Source organism: Mytilus californianus, unplaced genomic scaffold, assembly GCF_021869535.1.
Source record: "Mytilus californianus isolate M0D057914Y unplaced genomic scaffold, xbMytCali1.0.p SCAF_9, whole genome shotgun sequence".
NCBI lineage: Eukaryota > Metazoa > Mollusca > Bivalvia > Mytilida > Mytilidae > Mytilus > Mytilus californianus.
Genome location: NW_026262745.1, coordinates 13,302,836 through 13,316,527, shown reverse-complemented (window position 1 = coordinate 13,316,527; position 13,692 = coordinate 13,302,836). Strand labels below are relative to the sequence as shown.

General features: G+C 32.4%; 1 long non-coding RNA gene across 1 annotated transcript; it reads left to right on the top strand.

The window, feature by feature from the left end:
- Positions 1-7,425: 7,425 nt before the first annotated feature.
- Positions 7,426-9,694, top strand: LOC127715600 (uncharacterized). The gene is made up of 2 exons (XR_007988486.1): positions 7,426-7,583; positions 9,369-9,694. It is a non-coding gene; the product is annotated as an uncharacterized LOC127715600 (long non-coding RNA).
- Positions 9,695-13,692: the final 3,998 nt, after the last annotated feature.

Sequence of the window (13,692 nt, the reverse complement as noted above, 5' to 3'; positions counted from 1 at the left end):
AAGATCAAATACCTATTACATTATGTGTAAACACATATTACGTTATGTGCAAACACCTATAGCATTATGTGCAACCACTTATTACGTTACGTGCAAACACCTATTACGTTAATAGCAAACACCTATTACGTTATGTGCAAACACCTTTTACGTTATGGTAAACGCCTTTTTATCCCAGATTAAAACAAAACGCATTAATGATATATACATTTACAGTAATCGAAAAGGAAATCAAAAGAATGTAATATGTTAAAAACAAAATCCAACCGCATTTCTTTTCGGAGAATGTGAACGGAAAATAAATTGATGCGCTCTTTCACGTCCGCCAACCGGGTCATTATATAGGTCGACATAGTTTGCATACATACAAAATATATATGGTTTGGGAAGGCGGCTTACTTATATAGATAAATATATAATAACTGCACCTTAAATTCTTTAAACATGTACATATACGTGTATATGCATATTATGTGTAGACTACCTTCATTCCTCAATATGGTTTAAGTATTACTGTTAAATGATACATTGAAGTCTTGTGAAATCACGACCCAAAAAAATATTTTATGGCAAAATCAGTACCCATTCATATATTCCTCAGATATCACATATTAGTTCTTTTAGATTGTAACTTGATTTTAAACGATAAATCAAGATTTATACAAAAATCAAATCGAAAGATGAAAATTACTGACCTATTGACATATTACCTTGGTGACATCGCAACCCATTGATATATTTGACGTATCAAAAACGTGACCCATTTCAGCGGCACATATGTTTATACTTTCATATACGAGACCCCCACCCCATCCCACCCCAGTGAACATATTGGCGAGTAATTATATGAACTATGACAGTGTTACTTAAGAGTATAAAAGCAAAATAAAAAACTAAATACAACCAAAATAAAATTGAAAAGAATCAAAAACAAATGATATGTAAATTATTAACTGATAGTTATTTCTTGAGTTCATGATATTGTTTAGAAATTTTATCATGTTGTTTACCTTGTGTTGTTCGTGATATAATTATAAAATTAAAGCATATGTGGATAAAACATTAGAATAAATGTCCCCTGTTTGAGAGATTTCTCGGTAAAATTCTACTTTTAATTTTGGATGTCTTTACTTTATCCTGGTAAATGTTTTACGGTAGTTTCCAAGAAGGAACATTAACAATTCCCATTGTTTCTCCTGACTGCACCCCCGGACTAGAAATTTAACGGGTTTCAGGATAATTTAGTATTTAAGATTATTGATTTTTGGCGAATAAATTACCCTCCCGGTAGGCTATTCGAGCGAGAAACGGGTGCCAGTTTAATACTACCAATGCAATGACGTCTCCCGCAATTGATGTAGCGGATAAGGAATCCTTTAAAGAATATAGATTTTATTGCCGTTCGGAAGGTATATACACATGTGCCGCTGGAATAGGTCACTTTTTTGATACGTCAAATATATCAATGGGTTGCGATTTCACATAACATAAAAAGTGTTTGCACATAACGTAATAGGTGTTTGCACGTAATGTCATAGGTATTTGCGGATAACGTTATAGATGTTTGCACATGATGTAATAGGCATTTGCACATAAAGTAAAAGGTGTTTGCACATAATGTAATACATGTTTGCACATAACGTACTAGTAGATTCACATGACATCTTGAATGTTAACAGAAAGTATCAATTGTTTGGCAAAACGCATATAAGCTATACCATGATATATTATATTTTTCACAGAAGATGCATATGTATAAACACAACATAAAGCCATTAAAATATAATATCATGAGGTTTTCATAGAACAAAGATGTATCAAAATAAAACGTTTAGAACATTCAACATAACAATCACATTTGAGACAGTAAGCAATTATTAACTGACTTACTTAAAGGAAGAGTAAACACAACATAGAGGAAATGTGAAAGAACGTAAAGGTGGTTGATCATAAAGTGTAGAGGTATTCACAGAATATACAGTTGTTAGAACATAATGTAATGCATAGTGCACATAACAAAGAAAAGCAATGACATATCATACAACTGTTTGACAAAAGAAATAATCAATTTGACTTAACACAGAGATGCAGTGTCATGAAATAAAGGCACTTACACATAACATTAAGAAGAAATGACAGGACGTAAAGACAAAGCGGCAAAACACATTAAATATTTACACTACAAGACAGTTTTGGCGTTCCATAACCAGTGATTTCTTTGTCATCATCAACACGAAAAACGCAACAGTGCAGCTGGAACTGTTTACTCTTTCTAAGCACTTGAGTCTCTGTAGGGTCCATGTATTTATTGCTTTGGTTTTGTTTGTTGTCGGGTGTGATATTTCATTTTGTATGTCTGGTTTTATTTCTATTGGTCACAGCATTGTTTATCCTCTGTCCTAAGGTTTTATCATATTTCAAACTTTCACATTCAGTGTGTTTTTAAGGTAAGATAACTCATAGATACAAATTATTTATAAATTTGGTAATTTCATAGGGCAAGACATGATTTTTATTGTCCATTTATTATTTTCAAATGCGATTCTTCGTATTTTGGCGAATAGGACTTGATTATTCAATTAAAAAGAGGTAATTTAAATTATATCTCGTCAACAATAAGATTTTAATTTGATATTGTGAATTCACAATATTTTATTTTAGAGTTCTAGCTCTGGATCAAAGTCAGGCTCCTCCAGATCATTTTGGCCATTGAGAAAAAGAAGAGGAAGTACAAAAACAAAAACAAAAACGGTACGTAGAATAAAATAACATAATGTCAAGGTTTATTTTACGCGTCATGCATGAATTTGGATTTTTTTTCTATTTCCAGTTGCGCTTGAAATCAATATTTATAACCCAATCCATTGAAATGTTGAAGAGTGTTAGTAGCTATGTGTAATAAATAAGTTCTGAAATCTTCAGTAACGAAATAACAGTTGTAATAATATTTACTCGAAGAATTCCAAGATCTGATGACTGAAGAATTAATGAGAGAGATTTTCATCCGTTCAGTGTCAAATATTTCATTTATTTTCAAACCGATAACAAATTAAAACAGTAATCATTTTGTTATTTTGTTTGTGGACACAGTACATCTACAGGAATTACAGGACATTCTGAAGTGGACTGAGTTGCCATTGCTGCTCCCAAAAATTCCATAGCGTAGGTCTTTCATATTTTCAAAACTGCCTTTGCATTTAACTAAAACAACATTAACAGTTGTTTGTTAAGGTCTAAAGATATAGATCACTTTTAAGCAAGATCCCGTTTTATCTTCTTTTAAAAAAAATCTTGTCGTTCTCCTTTATATAATGATAAATTAAGTTCAGTCATTTTATACAACGGTCTTGATATACCAGTTCTATGAATTGTATAAAGTGGAGAGAAAAATAGCATAAGCATTTTCAGAAATTTTTGCAAAGGGAGAGGAGTCATTATTTTGGTTATGGAGGGATCCAGTCTTAATTTTACTGGTTGTACGCCATTTCAAAGTAATCTAAAGAACGGGGAGTTCCAAATTCCGGACATTTACTGATGCATGTGTAATTGTCCCTATCCTTTTAACAATATCTGGTTAGTATACTAATTCAATTGGACGGATAGAAACAAGAAGAGACATGTTTGGTAAAAGTCAAAAGGTCGGCAACCTAACATGATAAGTTCACCAGAATAGACATCCATACGTTATATGCGACACTTAAAGTTCTGATACCTATCGTTACCACTTCATATTTTGGTGTTTTACTATTGACAAAGAGAGGAAGTACCGCGGTGGGAGGACCTTTTTCGGGACGTCGGGTTTGAGCCTTTTTTTCCAGCAATTCGGTATTGGTCCCTAATTTTGTTTCGGGATCCGGGAAAGAATGCTTTATTTTTTTCGGAAATTCGGGATGACACCCCCTCTTAACGCCCCTCTGCAACATTGGACCTGAAGATACTAGTTCTTAACAAGATCATTTTATGTATGCCTTTAAAATTGACAACATGTCATTTAGTCAGGTTCTTCCTAAAATTCTTCCAAGTAAAAATGCAGAGTATTGTTTTATTTTTTTCTTTACTAATTTCTTTTACTGGTGATATATTTATTGTAGCTGCCCCATGATATGAACAAGGCTCAACTTACCAATCTGTACAACAGTGAAGTAACGAAGGTTGAGAGTTATTCAAGGTATAATATATTCTTTTCTGTTTATATAAACACCATACATTAAAATATTATCTCTGAAATAAAGCTACATGTAAAATCTTCAATGATCAGATGCATTTCTTCGTACATACAAAATAACGTATACTTTGACTTTTTTTACACTTTTGCACATATCTTAAAATGCCCGTTTAAATGATATAATTTATGTTGGTCAACGGATTATCTTTTTCAAAGAGAAATCAATAAATATCATTCTTTAGAGAAAGAAAGACTACAGGTTTTGCTACTTTGCATTCAAAGCAAGAAGTTTAAAGCTCTAAAGCAATATGTAAGACACAATTTAAAAATATAAATATTGATATCATCTAATGTCTTGAAGAATATAATTTGATAGATACTGTAAAATTAAGGTCTTCGAATTCAAGCGGCAAAAAATTGGTCTTTTCATACCTTCTTTTTTATCAAAATTTCAATTTTACGTTCTCTTAAGGAATGTATAACTTTGTCTACCTTAAAAAAAAATAAGCCTTATGGCTTTGGTGTGAAATAAAAGGGATATTAGCCCTAATTTGTTTGAGTTATTACGATTTTTTATTTTCCATTAAGCTGTTTTTTCATTCGACAAACGGACACTAGATTTGCCTTCAAATCAAACTTACCGGCTAATGAAATCAATTCCTATGAATGACATCACCAGAATTGATTAGGTAGCAGTTCGCGTAATCCTTTCATAAAATCTTTATTTTCAGACCTCTAAATGGTGTTCTTGGAAAACTTGGATTTAAGCATACTGGAGTTGTAGCTACCATTAAAGACGGGGGACGGTATCTTATTCACAAAGGTCCTGGTTATGGGATTATATCAAGTACCGTCGTTGTTGACGCCAAACATATGTCAAATAAGTAAGGCATTAAATTATTATTATCATTTGTCTACATTGGTCCGTTCTTTGGAAGCGAAAAAAAAAAGAAACTGTGCATCTTAAAATTCATAAAATTTAGAAATTTTGAATTATAATACGATGTACTTAATACAGCTACGAACTGAGGATTTTTTCAGTATTCTTCAGCACATGCTTATTGTTTAGCTCACCTGATCTATTGTCATCATCTGGGGTCCGTCGTCGTCGTCGTCGTCGTAAACTCTTTCAAAGATCTTCTTCTCTGAATATGCTGATCCAATTTCAATCAAACATGTGGTGAATGATCCTTGTGGTTTCATTATAAAGTTTCTAATTTTTTATTTTGGTTAGTCAACAAGCATAGCAGCTATGGCTAAAAAAAGAACATGGGGTAAAATGTAGTTTTTGGCTTATATCTCAAAAACTAAATCAGGTGGGCAAATCTTACATGGTAAAAATGTAAAGCAGGTCAACATCTATTTGCTGAGAAATTTTCAGACAAATCGTAAAACCCATTTTGAAGTATTGGCCCTGAAATGTGTATAAAATTACTCAGTTTTGGTTGTTATCATGAAAACTATTATAGATAAAGAGAAATTTAGCAACAATGTACAGCAAAGTAAGGTCAACATGACTAAATTTGTCTCGTGTTCCCTTATAGGAGTTACTGTCCTTGAATTAATATTTCTATCAAATTTTAAGTTTTTTTCCAGACACATTGATAGAGACACAGAAACTATGAATGGAAAAATGGTCAGCAAAGTTAGACCTACAAATTAGTCGATATGACTGAAATTGCAAAGGAGTTATTACCCTTGAAAGACATTTTTTTCCCTTTTTTCTATTTTGTTTGCAGAAAATAGGATATATATTGAGAAACTTCAAACATTAAAAATGTTCAGCAAAGTCAGACCTACAAATACTTTAATTAATCACTTATAGGAGTTGCTGGCAAGATGATTTTTTCCATTTTTTTTTTTTTTCATAAAGATTTTTCTTCCAGATGCAATGATAGATGGAGAGAAACTTTTAATTGCATGTTTAAACATGCATTCATATACATTAAATAGCAAAATAAATATTAATGCAAGATCTACTAAAAAATTCCAGTCGAGCGATTTAGGTGCTAAGAAGCGTTTTGTCGAATTTGGATGCATACGAAATTGTGGTATCAGTGGTTTGTGGAACAAGTTATAAAACGTTGGTTTAATCTGTAATTAACGGGGAAAACATTTTTGATTTAGTAGAAGACATAATTTTGCGCAGCCACGAACAAATGAAAACAAGCGTCTCATTGCTCAAAGAGATCTTATATCTATCGTTGCACAGAACCTTTGGAACAGACAATGCAGACATAACCAACCATATTTTTTCTTTGTGGGGACGTGTATCGGATATCTATTCATTTTACTAGCGTACTCTATTGACGTGACATAATTGAGTCATCGAAAGTCCAGTAGAAGTAGAAAAGGCTATTTTGGTAGCAAGTCCACCAAATATGATATCGCTTATATTTAAAAACAATATGTTCCATAATTCAAAGCAACTATCAGAAATAATGCCAGATGCTCCATAGATATTCCAACAATAATATTACGCAACAATGTTACCTAACGTCACTCTTCTGTCTCTAGCGTGAGCTCTTGGGTCATGCTGAGGTTTTGAAAAGAAGAATCACTCACCTTTTAACATTCTGAAAACATGCACTTTGTTTAGTTATCTAAATTGCAAATATACAAAGTTAGTGTCTGAAATATTTGTCTTATATTGCTAAATACAGTTCCTTTATTCCGCTAGTATATGTTTGGGCTTCACTACTGTAACAACAGTGCATGAAAAAGCCGTGAAATATCACAGTGCCGTGAAAACCCCGTGAAAATACCCTGTGACTTTTGTAAAAAAAATATTTCTAAAGGCCGTGAAAAATATTTGATGTTAGAAAAAGACTGTGAAATTTCAATATCCCGTGAAAAGGCCGTGATAATTTGTCCTTTCATGCTTAATAAAAAATATCACGGCCTTTTCACTGGTTGTTGAAACCAGTGAAAAGGCCGTGATATTTTTTCATGTCAATTTTTTCTTATCCAAATTCAGATTTAAAACATCCCATGTGATTATTGTAATATGGTCTAATTATTTCCATTAACATTTTTCTAAATATCCTATAAACTTTTCATTATAAATATATGTCTGTTTAAATATTATTATATGCAATACTACTGTACAGGACTGACTTTTAAATGGAACCATTCATTGTTATAATTAATTATAATGACTTTGTGCCAATAAATATTTTGTATTTAAAGAAAAGTATTTTGCTTCTCGTCTGTACATTATTATAAACAATGTAAACATTAATTCTAATTGGAATCGAAACATGTAAAAACGAGAACTTCCCGGAATATCAGACCGTATCCGGATTCGTGTTTCTTTTAGAGTAGTTGTAACATTTCCGCAAGGTTGGAAATTTGAAAGACGCCGAAGGTCGATTAATATTTACTTTATAGATGCAAGACGAGTGACAGCAAGTTTGAGGTAAGTTAAGTTATTAATATTTTATTTGTTTATGCATCATATCACCAAAATGTTGATGACGTTTGTGAGCATTTCCATTGAACTGAATTTGCAGAAACCGCGCAAACATGCATGTGATATATTCACTTATATTTGAGTCTGTTGCACTTGATTCCTTTAATCATTTCGGTTAATGTTTTCTAAGACTTACCAGATCCTTTAAATACGATTACGGTTTTGTTTTGTTTATCTATTTGGGGAAAAAAGGGGGGGTCCTTTTTCCCCACACTGGCCACATAAAAAAATGACATTTATGTACAGTACACTACGTAGACATAGACATAGATGAATTCTAGACAGTTCGGTACCCAGACAATTCGGCATCCGACAAATGGCACCTGAGAAAGACACTTCGGCACCCAGACAAATCGGCACCTTTATATATGTTTCTGGGTTTTTACTCATTATGGCTTGCACACGCTTTTATGTTTATTGCTTTTAATATCAAAACAATAAAATATAGTTTTCAGGTATTGTGTTGTCTTTACAGATGTAAGGATCAAACGAGAACACAAGCTGAAACACAAGCTATACACTTTAAATCTCTCATTTGAGAAATTATCAGATTTATACATAAAATACTAATTAATGCATAACTACAATTAATCATGATTTAATTAAATGTTTATTCAAACACCGTCATATCTAACAATCAATTATGATTTAATTAAATGATGTTTTACTTTTCATACACAATCATTTAGGATTTAATTAAATGATGATTTTAAATTTTGTATTGCTTATTTTATCTATGGATTATAATATTACTGTAACAATGCTTTTATTTTTCCTAATATATATATTTAAATAAATGAGGTGCCGAATTGTCTTGGTCCCGAAATGTCTGGATCCCGAACTGTCCAAAATAGATGCCGAAATGTCTTCGGACGTGGGTGCCGATTTGTCTGGGTGCCGAAATGTCTTGTTACCGACATAGATAATTGGAAATGATTATAATAGCAATAAGTATCTCTGAAATGGAGTTCACTCTGATAATCAGAGGCGTAACCCCCTTTGAATGTGTCGGGAGCTATTTAAGTATTTTCTGACTTGGCCGTCGGGACACAGAGTTCAAAAGGGGTTAATCAGAGGCGTAGCAGGGAAAGTATTTAATATTTGTACGGCAAAATGTCCTTTCTAGAAGAGTTTGTGCCATATCATAAGAATAATTGGTATGGCAATGAGGTGTTTAAAAAATAATTGGTATGGCGAATGTGCCTGCAGTAAAAGTTGCTACGCCCCTGGCCCCCTGTAAAATAAATAGCTGTGACTCATTACGGCCACTTAGTCCGGACAAGTTTGGCTTTAGCCATACATATTATTACTTCAAAGAAACATTTAAATTTAACAGTCTGTCTTAAAAGTGTCTTTAGTCTTCCAAAAAATCTAAAAAAATAATATAAGTTGACAATACAGAACTTCGTTAACTAATGATGCCATATTGGATAGGGGCAGATTTTCTGGAAAATGGTATGAAAATATGGGAAAACCTATGCATGTTTCCAAGTGGCTGTTTTGTTTCAATGATGTTTTTTAGTATTTTTCATACCATTTTCACCTCCAGTATGAAAATCTGCCCCCTATTCAATATGGGGTCATTAACCGTGAAGTCCTGTATTGCATGGAATAATATTGTAGCTGTTTTAAGTACATGTATGTACATAAATGCCAAAAATTAATTTGAATATATAAATAGTTTTTTTATATACATGTATAATATATGTAATGTTTCTTTATTTATTCTAGGAATGAAGAGCAAAAGGATATAGCAGTCTTTATATAAAATAGTTCAGGAATCCAGTTGGAAAGAAGAGCTTTTCAGTTAAAAGTATTTCCTGGGAATTAACAGGAACTTCTATAAATGTTTTTCTGGAATAGTTATTCAAAAGGGCAGTGAAGTGAAGGATTACATTAGACAAATATTGCTGAAGTGGTAAAATCAGACCCAAGAGATGTACAAAATATCTACAATACATGTTACAGCTGACTTTAGCTACTTAATCACATTGACATTTGTGTGTTTTATGTTTCTTTACATAATTACTACAGTTCTATTAAAATTAATATTTTTATTCTTTGTCACAATTATTACGAAAAAAAATACAGCATTTTAATATGGTTTTTCATAGTCTCACTTGCATTGTACTTAAATAAGTTGTCTGTAGATGTTTACACTAGGTTTTCAGGCATTTCACTTCACTTGATTGAAACAGCATTTAAATTTTTTGTTAAATTATTGCCTGAAAAATACATTTAACATTTTACAGGAGTTTCCACAATCAGTGAATGACTGTTTATCACAGTAGTACATGTACATTTCATGGTCTTTTCACAATGGGCACATAATTTATCACGACTTTTTCACGGTGTACATTTTTGTTTTTCACAGGGTTTCTACGGTCTCTTTACCCAAGTTTTCAGTTGGCACCTTTTCACGGCCTTTTCACGACAAATAAAGGCATATACTGTACTATATCTACATTTCACGGTCTTTTCACAATGGGCACATAATGCATTATCACGACTTTTTCACGTTGTACATTTTTTTTTTCACAGGGTTTCTACGGTCTTTTCACCCAAGTTTTCAGGTGGCACCTCTTCACGGCCTTTTCACAAACTTTACACAAGGGGGGGGGGGGGGGGGGGGGGGGGTTACACAGCATACATGTATTTGTCTTTAGGGAATAATGTAATTCAGATAGATTAAGGCAATATGTCTGCTTCATTTGAATTCTGACATATTAATATACCATTTTCTACATACATGTAAGGGAATGCCTGTAACAAGTCAGGAATATGACAGTTGTTTTCCATTCGTTTGATGTGTTTGAGCTTTTGATTAACGACCTTGACTACCCATGAGGGTCTTGCACGGTCGGAAAATGTAACGTAAAAGGTAATTAAATAGTATTTATAAAATTATGAAAAGTTCTTTATATTAGTATATAACAATTTTAAACGATTTAAAACAAATAAATAAAATTATAGATATACATAAATGTCTATAATAAACCAATGATAAAAACTAAGATCTATTAAAATTTATAAATTTTGTACTGATCAGAAATTAAATCAAATAACTATACGTAAAGATGAAATTATGAACCTGTTCAATTGAGACAATAACGTATTGATTCGATAGACTTTTTGGAACTGAAACATTGTACAAAGGGATGTCACTCTTGCATACAAATGACACATCAAACGAATTAATTAACACACCATTCGCGCGCTCTAGCTTCAATAAAGATTCTCAGTTATCAATATAATCAACAGTTCTTAATCTATAGGATAGTGACGGTTAACGAATGCTAACCCACAGTTAAGTATATTTGTTTGAATTTTGTTTTCTTTAACTTACTCAGAAAATGCACGAACTACTTGAATCTCATGGCTCATAATTAACGTGTTTACATATTCATATAGTATAGTCTTAAACATCATTTACCTCTAACTGTAAAAGACACAATACAGATCGTATGCTTGCATCTACTTACTCAAATAAAGATTTAATTAAAGCCTGAACATTTTGACATTGTTAATTTTTTTTTATCCGTGTCGGTTTTTTTATTATTACAACTTCTTGTTAAGATTTGACTAAATAGCCATATCCCGATATCGTCAGGTAAATACACTATATACAATTCAATAAGGCACTGAAACCACATAATTTCATAAAACTGACAATTAAGCCGTTTCAACATCATTTTCAGCTGGCAGAAGACTGGTGAAAAACTCACCAGTGGAAAAACCATCTCTAATCTAATGATGGATGGATATGTGAATAAAAAGTATGGCGTTGGACCAAACAGTAAAATTTGTTGGCAGTCCTCTGGTAATATTATGGATAAGGCGGGACGGAGGAAGCGAGAAATGAACACACTGGTTTGCTGCCATGTATCTTCTTGAACAGATTTTAAAAGAATCCAGTGTATACAAACCGATTACTTGTTGTATAAACATCACTAGATTATAATAAAATTCATTATCAAATGACATTACTATTTTTCAGCTGTTAGATTTAGATACATACCATACAATTAAGTAATACTTAATTCTAACAAATCAAATAGAGTAGAAGAGAATAAAAGGAACATTTTTTTCTTAATTTTAGCTATTTTGCCTTTGATACTCTCAAACTTTTTATGTAATTGGCTTTCCACCTTTTGATCTCGAGCATACACATAAAGGCTATTCCAGCAAAACGGGGTGTGCGGTATGTAATCTTTATCATTCGTTATTTTTTTTTCATTGAATCCCTAGACGAAAATAGTTTCTGGATTAGGCATTGCGTTCAAAGTTAATTATGTAAAAACTGTTATAAATTATAGAAAAAGAATTGACCAAAACTAACTCAACAACATGCATGTACATAATGCATAATTATGGGTTTATAACTTCTTATTTATAATAGATGTGTATTACTGTTTCTATGTGAAATTTGTAATATTGTGGCCTGCTTAAATAACATTATAATTTGAAGACCATTTTAACCAATGAGATGATTTGGATCTTGACAAACTGTATAGATGTTCCAGACCATATGAGTAGTTGGACCGTACGCGTACGTTCTGGACCGTATGCGTTCTTTTTCAAAATACGCATACGGTGCCATACGGTACTAAAGGTGCTACAATAGGATTCAGATAGAAAATTAAATAAATATTTAATTTCTATTGATTGACTGTTCACTATTTCACTTTATTCGTCAATTGTAATAATATTGATTTGTAAAACTCAATAAAAGATTTTGATAAATGTTTGTCTAAAATTAACCCATATGGTCCAAATACATAATTATATGGTCCAGTTCGACTAGACCGTTTGAGAATACTCATATTGTCCAACCGTTCATTGTTGAAAGGCGTATTTTGACATCTAGATGATTGGTTACTTGTCAGTTGCTTAACGTCCAGATATTTTATGCATTTTCACACGATGCATCAGATTAAACGTCTCCACTCTGACCGGACGTGGCTGCGTAATTGTACATCCCGCACAGCTAAACGAACACCTCACTTTGACAAGGGTTTTACTGCCGGTCGGAAGAAGACCAGATTGGCCATATTTCTATTCCCCAGTAACCCTTCGGTTTTGAACTCTAGAAAGCTTGTGATTGATCATTTTGCAATAGCTGTCTATACTACATATAACAATTAAGGAGCTGTGTTATGATTGCCAGTGAGAAAACTCTTCACCAGAGTTAAAATGACGTCGATGTAAGCAGTTATAGGTCGCCATATGGCCTTCAGCAATGAGCAAAAGCCATTCCGTGTAGTCAGCTATAACTTGTATTGACCTAACAAAATGTGGAACAATTCAAACGATTAAACTGACGGCCAAATTTTTAACAAAATAATTAAAAAAAAAAAGAAAATATGACAGACATCGCCAACGACAACCACTGAATTACAGTTACCTGACTTTGGACAGGCACATTAAGAACATGTTTGTGAGCGCTCAACCTTCCCCCAGTTTGTTCTTATGTTGTGCTGTTACACCACTGTCCCAGGTTGGGGGAAGGTTGAGCACTCAGTAACCATTAATACTTTCTAGAATTTTCCATGAAAGTCTAAACAATCAAAATAAAAGCATGCAATACTTCTTATCTTAAAATTAATTTTTCTTTCCTTTACGGCGATGTTCAGATGGCACATGTAACGTTTATATCACCAAGTCGAATCGATAGCCCTGTCTTTGAAAATTATATTCCCAAAGGCTTATATTTTAAAATATACATCCTGATCAGTTAAGTCATGTATCTATATATCTAAGTAGAACATTTTTTTACTTGACTTTCGAGAGTAGAAAAATAAATCGATAACAAATTGTTGCACATATGTAAGACTGGATCTTCTCTTTTGACAAACAAACAAAAAAATACATCAACAAGCTATGAAAAAGCGAAATACGATCGCCGAAGAGTCACTTAAAAAGGCTTAATACAAATAAAGTATCAACAAAAATAAGTTTATTTACATTATTTGGTAACTCAATCCTTCGACGAGATAGTAATTGCTGGCATGTTTTGAAATTATTTTGCAATATTTACACACATTCATATCTTAAG